This window comes from Lepidochelys kempii, chromosome 2 (genome assembly GCF_965140285.1).
Source record: "Lepidochelys kempii isolate rLepKem1 chromosome 2, rLepKem1.hap1, whole genome shotgun sequence".
Classification (NCBI taxonomy): Eukaryota; Metazoa; Chordata; order Testudines; family Cheloniidae; genus Lepidochelys; species Lepidochelys kempii.
The window spans coordinates 271,812,187-271,821,597 of NC_136381.1; the positions used below are offsets into that span (position 1 = coordinate 271,812,187).

Sequence of the window (9,411 nt, forward strand, 5' to 3'; positions counted from 1 at the left end):
CCCCGGCCCCGCTCCCGACGCGCCCCCCCGCCGGGACAGGGCGCCCGCCGGCTCTCCCCACAGCGAGCCCCCCGGCCCCGCTCCGCGACGCGCCCCCCGCCGGGACAGGGCGCCCCCGCCGGCTCTCCCCACAGCGAGCCCCCCCGACTCTGAGATAGCGCGTCCCCGCCGGGACAGGGCGCCCGCCGGCTCTCCCCACAGCGAGCCCCCCGGCCCCGCTCCCGACGCGCCCCCCCGCCGGGACAGGGCGCCCGCCGGCTCTCCCCACAGCGAGCCCCCCGGCCCCGCTCCCGACGCGCCCCCCGCCGGGACAGGGCGCCCCGCCGGCTCTCCCCACAGCGAGCCCCCCGGTCCCGCTCCCGACGCGCCCCACAACTGGCAACTCCCAGAGCCCTCCCCCCAGCTCTGCCCCCCCCAAACCGGCCCCTCCCCCCAGCTCTGCCCCCCCAAACACTCATGGGCCCCTCCCCCAGCTCTGCCCCCCCCAAACACTCATGGGCCCCTCCCCCAGCTCTGCCCCCCCCAAACACTCATGGGCCCCTCCCCCAGCTCTGCCCCCCCAAACACTCATGGGCCCCTCCCCCCAGCTCTGCCCCCCCCAAACCGGCCCCTCCCCCCAGCTCCGCCCCCCCCACTCACGGGCCCCTCCCCCCAGCTCTGCCCCCCCGCGCGGCCCCTACATGGCGCTCCCGGCCGCGCTGGAGCCCGTCGCCGCCCCCGGCCCCTCAGCGCCGCCCCGGCCCCCGCCTCCGCCATCTTCCCGGCAGCCCCCGCGCCGCGCCAGCCCCGCCCCGCCCCGGCAGGCCTCGGCTTATGCTAATGAGGGGGCGGGGCACCTGGCGGAACTCGCGACCAGAGGCACGGGCGCGTCTCGACGCGGATTGGCCGACGCCTGCGTGACGTCAACCGCCCCCCCAAAGGAGACCTGGCTCCTCTGGGAGTCACCCCTCCCCCACCCCCCGCTGCCCCCGAGATCCCCCCCACCATGCACCCCCCTCCCTGCCCCCCCATCCTCCCCCACCATGCACCCCCACATCCTCCCCTCCCCCCAGAGATCCCCCCACTCCTCCCTCCCCCCAACCCCACCCCACCATGCACCCCCCAGTCCCTCCCTCCCCCCCACATCCTCCCCTCCCCCCAGAGATCCCCCACTCCTCCCTCCCCCCAACCCCACCCCACCATGCACCCCCCAGTCCCTCCCTCCCCCCCACATCCTCCCCTCCCCCCCAGAGATCCCTCACCCCACCCCCACCATGCACCCCCCTCCCTTCCCCCCGAGATCCCCCCCCACCATGCACCCCCCGCCCTGCCCCACATCCTCCCCCCACCATGCACCCCCCACATCCTCCCCTCCCCCCAGAGATCCCCCCACTCCTCCCTCCCCCCAACCCCACCCCACCATGCACCCCCCAGTCCCTCCCTCCCCCCACATCCTCCCCTCCCCCAGAGATCCTCACCCCACCCCCCACCATGCACTCCTCCCTCCATCCCCCCCACATCCTCCCCTCCCCCCAGAGATCCCTCACCCCACCCCCACCATGCACCCCCCTCCCTGCCCCCACATCCTCCCCTCCCCCCAGAGATCCCTCACCCCACCCCCACCATGCACCCCCCTCCTGCCCCCACATCCTCCCCTCCCCCCAGAGATCCCTCACCCCACCCCCACCATGCACCCCCCTCCCTGCCCCCACATCCTCCCCCCACCATGCACCCCCCACATCCTCCCCTCCCCCCACCATGCACCCCCAGTCCCTCCCTCCCCCCCACATCCTCCCCTCCCCCCAGAGATCCCTCACCCCAACCCCACCATGCACCCCCCTCCCTTCCCCCAGAGATCCCCCCCCACCATGCACCCCCCTCCCTGCCCCCACATCCTCCCCCCACCATGCACCCCCACATCCTCCCCTCCCCCCACCATGCACCCCCAGTCCCTCCCTCCCCCCCCACATCCTCCCCTCCCCCCAGAGATCCCTCACCCCACCCCCACCATGCACCCCCCTCCCTTCCCCCAGAGATCCCCCCACTCCTCCCTCCCCCCAACCCCACCCCACCATGCACCCCCCAGTCCCTCCCTCCCCCCCACATCCTCCCCTCCCCCCAGAGATCCCTCACCCCACCCCCCACCATGCACTCCTCCCTCCCTCCCCCCCACATTCTCCCCTCCCCCAGAGATCCCTCACCCCACCCCCACCATGCACCCCCTCCCTCCCCCCAGAGATCCCCCCACTCCTCCCTCCCCCCCACATCCTCCCCTCCCCCCAGAGATCCCCCCACTCCTCCCTCCCCCCCACCCCCCACCATGCACCCCCAGTCCCTCCCTCCCCCCACATCCTCCCCTCCCCCCAGAGATCCCTCCCCCCACCCCCACCATGCACCACCCTCCCTTCCCCCAGAGATCCCCCCACTCCTCCCTCCCCCCACCATGCACCCCCCTCTCTGCCCCCACATCCTCCCCCCACCATGCACCCCCCACATCCTCCCCTCCCCCCACCATGCACCCCCAGTCCCTCCCTCCCCCCACATCCTTCCCTTCCCCCAGAGATCCCCCCACTCCTCCCTCCCCCCAACCCCACCCCACCATGCACCCCCCAGTCCCTCCCTCCCCCCACATCCTCCCCTCCCCCCAGAGATCCCCCACTCCTCCCTCCCCCCAACCCCACCCCACCATGCACCCCCCAGTCCCTCCCTCCCCCCACATCCTCCCCTCCCCCCAGAGATCCCTCACCCCACCCCCACCATGCACCCCCCTCCCTTCCCCCAGAGATCCCCCCCCACCATGCACCCCCCTCCCTGCCCCCACATCCTCCCCCCACCATGCACCCCCCACATCCTCCCCTCCCCCCAGAGATCCCCCCACTCCTCCCTCCCCCCAACCCCACCCCACCATGCACCCCCCAGTCCCTCCCTCCCCCCCACATCCTCCCCTCCCCCCAGAGATCCCTCACCCCACCCCCACCATGCACCCCCCTCCCTGCCCCCACATCCTCCCCCCACCATGCACCCCCACATCCTCCCCTCCCCCCACCATGCACCCCCAGTCCCTCCCTCCCCCCAACCCCACCCCACCATGCACCCCCAGTCCCTCCCTCCCCCCCACATCCTCCCCTCCCCCCAGAGATCCCTCACCCCACCCCCACCATGCACCCCCCTCCCTGCCCCCACATCCTCCCCTCCCCCCACCATGCACCCCCACATCCTCCCCTCCCCCCACCATGCACCCCCAGACCCTCCCTCCCCCCAACCCCACCCCACCATGCACCCCCCAGTCCCTCCCTCCCACCCACATCCTCCCCTCCCCCCAGAGATCCCTCACCCCACCCCCACCATGCACCCCCCTCCCTGCCCCCACATCCTCCCCCCACCATGCACCCCCACATCCTCCCCTCCCCCCACCATGCACCCCCAGACCCTCCCTCCCCCCAACCCCACCCCACCATGCACCCCCCAGTCCCTCCCTCCCCCCCACATCCTCCCCTCCCCCAGAGATCCCTCACCCCACCCCCACCATGCACCCCCCTCCCTGCCCCCACATCCTCCCCCCACCATGCACCCCCACATCCTCCCCTCCCCCCACCATGCACCCCCAGACCCTCCCTCCCCCCAACCCCACCCCACCATGCACCCCCCAGTCCCTCCCTCCCCCCCACATCCTCCCCTCCCCCCAGAGATCCCTCACCCCACCCCCACCATGCACCCCCCTCCCTTCCCCCAGAGATCCCCCCCACCATGCACCCCCCTCCCTGCCCCCACATCCTCCCCCCACCATGCACCCCCACATCCTCCCCTCCCCCCAGAGATCCCCCCACTCCTCCCTCCCCCCAACCCCACCCCACCATGCACCCCCCAGTCCCTCCCTCCCCCCCACATCCTCCCCTCCCCCCAGAGATCCCTCACCCCACCCCCACCATGCACCCCCCTCCCTGCCCCCACATCCTCCCCCCACCATGCACCCCCACATCCTCCCCTCCCCCCACCATGCACCCCCAGTCCCTCCCTCCCCCCAACCCCACCCCACCATGCACCCCCAGTCCCTCCCTCCCCCCCACATCCTCCCCTCCCCCCAGAGATCCCTCACCCCACCCCCACCATGCACCCCCCTCCCTTCCCCCAGAGATCCCCCCACTCCTCCCTCCCCCCCACCATGCACCCCCAGTCCCTCCCTCCCCCCACATTCTCCCTTCCCCCAGAGATCCCTCACCCCACCCCCCACCATGCACCCCCTCCCTTCCCCCAGAGATCCCCCCACTCCTCCCTCCCCCCAACCCCACCCCACCATGCACCCCCCAGTCCCTCCCTCCCCCCCACATCCTCCCCTCCCCCCAGAGATCCCTCACCCCACCCCCCACCATGCACTCCTCCCTCCCTCCCCCCCACATTCTCCCCTCCCCCAGAGATCCCTCACCCCACCCCCACCATGCACCCCCTCCCTCCCCCCAGAGATCCCCCCACTCCTCCCTCCCCCCCACATCCTCCCCTCCCCCCAGAGATCCCCCCACTCCTCCCTCCCCCCCACCCCCCACCATGCACCCCCAGTCCCTCCCTCCCCCCACATCCTCCCCTCCCCCCAGAGATCCCTCACCCCACCCCCACCATGCACCCCCCTCCCTCCCCCCAGAGATCCCCCCACTCCTCCCTCCCCCCCACATCCTCCCCTCCCCCCAGAGATCCCCCCACTCCTCCCTCCCCCCACCATGCACCCCCCTCCCTGCCCCCACATCCTCCCCCCACCATGCACCCCCCACATCCTCCCCTCCCCCCACCATGCACCCCCAGTCCCTCCCTCCCCCCACATCCTCCCCTTCCCCCAGAGATCCCCCCACTCCTCCCTCCCCCCAACCCCACCCCACCATGCACCCCCCAGTCCCTCCCTCCCCCCACATCCTCCCCTCCCCCAGAGATCCCTCACCCCACCCCCCACCATGCACTCCTCCCTCCATCCCCCCCACATTCTCCCCTCCCCCCAGAGATCCCTCACCCCCCCCACCATGCACCCCTCCCTCCCCCCAGAGATCCCCCCACTGCTCCCTCCCCCCACCATGCACCCCCCAGTCCCTCCCTCCCCCCACATTCTCCCCTCCCCAGAGATCCCTCACCCCACCCCCCACCATGCACCCCCTCCCTTCCCCCAGAGATCCCCCCACTCCTCCCTCCCCCCAACCCCACCCCACCATGCACCCCCCTGTCCCTCCCTCCCCCCACATCCTCCCCTCCCCCAGAGATCCCTCACCCCACCCCCCACCATGCACTCCTCCCTCCATCCCCCCACATTCTCCCCTCCCCCCAGAGATCCCTCACCCCACCCCCACCATGCACCCCTCCCTCCCCCCAGAGATCCCCCACTGCTCCCTCCCCCCACCATGCACCCCCCAGTCCCTCCCTCCCCCCCACATTATCCCCTCCCCCAGAGATCCCTCACCCCACCCCCCACCATGCACCCCCCTCCCTTCCCCAGAGATCCCCCCACTGCTCCCTCCCCCCACCATGCACCCCCAGTCCCTCCCTCCCCTCCACATCCTCCCCTCCCCAGAGATCCCTCACCACACCCCCACCATGCACCCCCCTCCCTCCCCCCAGAGATCCCCCCACTCCTCCCTCCCTCCAACCCCACCCCACCATGCACCCCCCAGTCCCTCCCTCCCCCCCACATCCTCCCCTCCCCCCAGAGATCCCTCACCCCACCCCCCACCATGCACTCCTCCCTCCCTCCCCCCACATTCTCCCCTCCCCCAGAGATTCCTCACCCCACCCCCACCATGCACCCCCCTCCCTCCCCCCAGAGATCCCCCCACTCCTCCCTCCCCCCCACATCCTCCCCTCCCCCCAGAGATCCCCCCACTCCTCCCTCCCCCCCACCCCCCCACCATGCACCCCCCAGTCCCTCCCTCACCCCCACATCCTCCCCTCCCGGCAGAGATCCCCCCACTCCTCCCTCCCTCCAACCCCACCCCACCATGCACCCCCCAGTCCCTCCCTTCCCCCCCACATCCTCCCCTCCCCCCAGAGATCCCTCACCCCACCCCCCACCATGCACTCCTCCCTCCATTCCCCCCACATTCTCCCCACCCCCCAGAGATCCCTCACCCCACCCCCACCATGCACCCCCTCCCTCCCCCCAGAGATCCCTCACCCTCACCCCCACCCCCACCATGCACTCCTCCCTCCATCCCCCCCACATCCTCCCCTCCCCCTAGAGAACCCTCACCTCACCCCACCCCCCCACCATGCACCCCCTTCCCTCCCCCCCAGAGATCCCCCCAGATCCTCCCCCCACCCCACCTCCCACCATGCACCCCCAGTCCCTCCCTCCCCCCACCCCACCTCCCACCATGCACCCCCAGTCCCTCCCCCCCCTTCACCATGCACCCCCTCCCTCCCGCCCACCATGCACCCCCCACACCCTCCCCTCCCCCCAGAGATCCCCCCACTCCTCCCTCCCCCCAACCCCACCCCACCATGCACCCCCCAGTCCCTCCCCCCCCCCCCACAACCTCCCCTCCCCCCAGAGATCCCTCACCCCACCCCCACCATGCACCCCCCTCCCTGCCCCCACATCCTCCCCCCACCATGCACCCCCACATCCTCCCCTCCCCCCACCATGCACCCCCAGTCCCTCCCTCCCCCCAACCCCACCCCACCATGCACCCCCAGTCCCTCCCTCCCCCCCACATCCTCCCCTCCCCCCAGAGATCCCTCACCCCACCCCCACCATGCACCCCCCTCCCTTCCCCCAGAGATCCCCCCACTCCTCCCTCCCCCCACCATGCACCCCCAGTCCCTCCCTCCCCCCACATTCTCCCTTCCCCCAGAGATCCCTCACCCCACCCCCCACCATGCACCCCCTCCCTTCCCCCAGAGATCCCCCCACTCCTCCCTCCCCCCAACCCCACCCCACCATGCACCCCCCAGTCCCTCCCTCCCCCCCACATCCTCCCCTCCCCCCAGAGATCCCTCACCCCACCCCCCACCATGCACTCCTCCCTCCCTCCCCCCCACATTCTCCCCTCCCCCAGAGATCCCTCACCCCACCCCCACCATGCACCCCCTCCCTCCCCCCAGAGATCCCCCCACTCCTCCCTCCCCCCCACATCCTCCCCTCCCCCCAGAGATCCCCCCACTCCTCCCTCCCCCCCACCCCCCACCATGCACCCCCAGTCCCTCCCTCCCCCCACATCCTCCCCTCCCCCCAGAGATCCCTCACCCCACCCCCACCATGCACCCCCCTCCCTCCCCCCAGAGATCCCCCCACTCCTCCCTCCCCCCCACATCCTCCCCCTCCCCCCAGAGATCCCCCCACTCCTCCCTCCCCCCACCATGCACCCCCCTCCCTGCCCCCACATCCTCCCCCCACCATGCACCCCCCACATCCTCCCCTCCCCCCACCATGCAGCCCCAGTCCCTCCCTCCCCCCACATCCTCCCCTTCCCCCAGAGATCCCCCCACTCCTCCCTCCCCCCAACCCCACCCCACCATGCACCCCCCAGTCCCTCCCTCCCCCCACATCCTCCCCTCCCCCAGAGATCCCTCACCCCACCCCCCACCATGCACTCCTCCCTCCATCCCCCCCACATTCTCCCCTCCCCCCAGAGATCCCTCACCCCCCCCACCATGCACCCCTCCCTCCCCCCAGAGATCCCCCCACTGCTCCCTCCCCCCACCATGCACCCCACTCTGAGATAGCGCGTCACCCCACCCCCCACCATGCACCCCCTCCCTTCCCCCAGAGATCCCCCCACTCCTCCCTCCCCCCAACCCCACCCCACCATGCACCCCCCTGTCCCTCCCTCCCCCCACATCCTCCCCTCCCCCAGAGATCCCTCACCCCACCCCCCACCATGCACTCCTCCCTCCATCCCCCCCACATTCTCCCCTCCCCCCAGAGATCCCTCACCCCACCCCCACCATGCACCCCTCCCTCCCCCCAGAGATCCCCCCACTGCTCCCTCCCCCCACCATGCACCCCCCAGTCCCTCCCTCCCCCCCACATTATCCCCTCCCCCAGAGATCCCTCACCCCACCCCCCACCATGCACCCCCCTCCCTTCCCCCAGAGATCCCCCCACTGCTCCCTCCCCCCACCATGCACCCCCAGTCCCTCCCTCCCCTCCACATCCTCCCCTCCCCCAGAGATCCCTCACCACACCCCCACCATGCACCCCCCTCCCTCCCCCCAGAGATCCCCCCACTCCTCCCTCCCTCCAACCCCACCCCACCATGCACCCCCCAGTCCCTCCCTCCCCCCCACATCCTCCCCTCCCCCCAGAGATCCCTCACCCCACCCCCCACCATGCACTCCTCCCTCCCTCCCCCACATTCTCCCCTCCCCCAGAGATTCCTCACCCCACCCCCACCATGCACCCCCTCCCTCCCCCCAGAGATCCCCCCACTCCTCCCTCCCCCCCACATCCTCCCCTCCCCCCAGAGATCCCCCCACTCCTCCCTCCCCCCCACCCCCCACCATGCACCCCCCAGTCCCTCCCTCACCCCCACATCCTCCCCTCCCGGCAGAGATCCCCCCACTCCTCCCTCCCTCCAACCCCACCCCACCATGCACCCCCCAGTCCCTCCCTTCCCCCCCACATCCTCCCCTCCCCCTAGAGAACCCTCACCTCACCCCACCCCCCACCATGCACCCCCTTCCCTCCCCCCCAGAGATCCCCCAGATCCTCCCCCCACCCCACCTCCCACCATGCACCCCCAGTCCCTCCCTCCCCCCACCCCACCTCCCACCATGCACCCCCAGTCCCTCCCCCCCCTTCACCATGCACCCCCTCCCTCCCGCCCACCATGCACCCCCCACACCCTCCCCTCCCCCCAGAGATCCCCCACCCCCACCATGCACCCTCCCACATCCTCCCCTCCCCCCACGCACCCCCACTCCCTCCCCCCACATCCTCCCCCCCACCATGCACCCCCCCACGCACCCCCACATCCTCCCCTCCCCCCACCATGCACCCCCACTCCCTCCCCCCACATCCTCCCCTCTCCCCAGAGATCCCTCACTCCTCCCCCGCCATGGACCCCCCACTCCCTCCCTCCCCGCCACCAGATATCCCCCACTCCTCCCTCTCCCCACATCCTCCCCTCCCCCCAGAGATCCCTCACCCCCCCTCCACCATGCACCCCTCACTCCTCCCTCCCCCCAGAGATCCCTCACTCCTCCCCACCATGCACCCCCCTCCCTCCCACATCCTCCCCTCCGCCCAGAGATCCCTCACTGCTCCCCCACCATGCACCCCCTACTCCCTCCCTCCCCCCAGAGATCCTTCCCCCCACCCCCACCATGCACCCCCCACTCCCTCCCTCCCCACATCCTCCCCTGCAGATATCCCTCACTCCTCCAACCATGCACCCCCACTCCCTCCGTCCCCACCCCAGAGAACCCTCACCCCACCATGACTCTGAGATAGCGCGT

The 9,411-nt window shown here is 72.3% G+C and overlaps 1 protein-coding gene across 2 annotated transcripts in view; it reads right to left on the minus strand.

The window, feature by feature from the left end:
• FASTK (Fas activated serine/threonine kinase) overlaps positions 1 to 754 on the minus strand; it is a 30,021-nt gene extending 29,267 nt beyond the window's left edge. For both annotated transcript variants that reach the window (XR_013635458.1, XM_078851887.1), the window contains exon 1: positions 681 to 754. The gene's annotated coding sequence lies outside the window, so the exon portion shown is untranslated. The remainder of the gene's footprint in view (positions 1 to 680) is intronic.
• Positions 755 to 9,411: the final 8,657 nt, after the last annotated feature.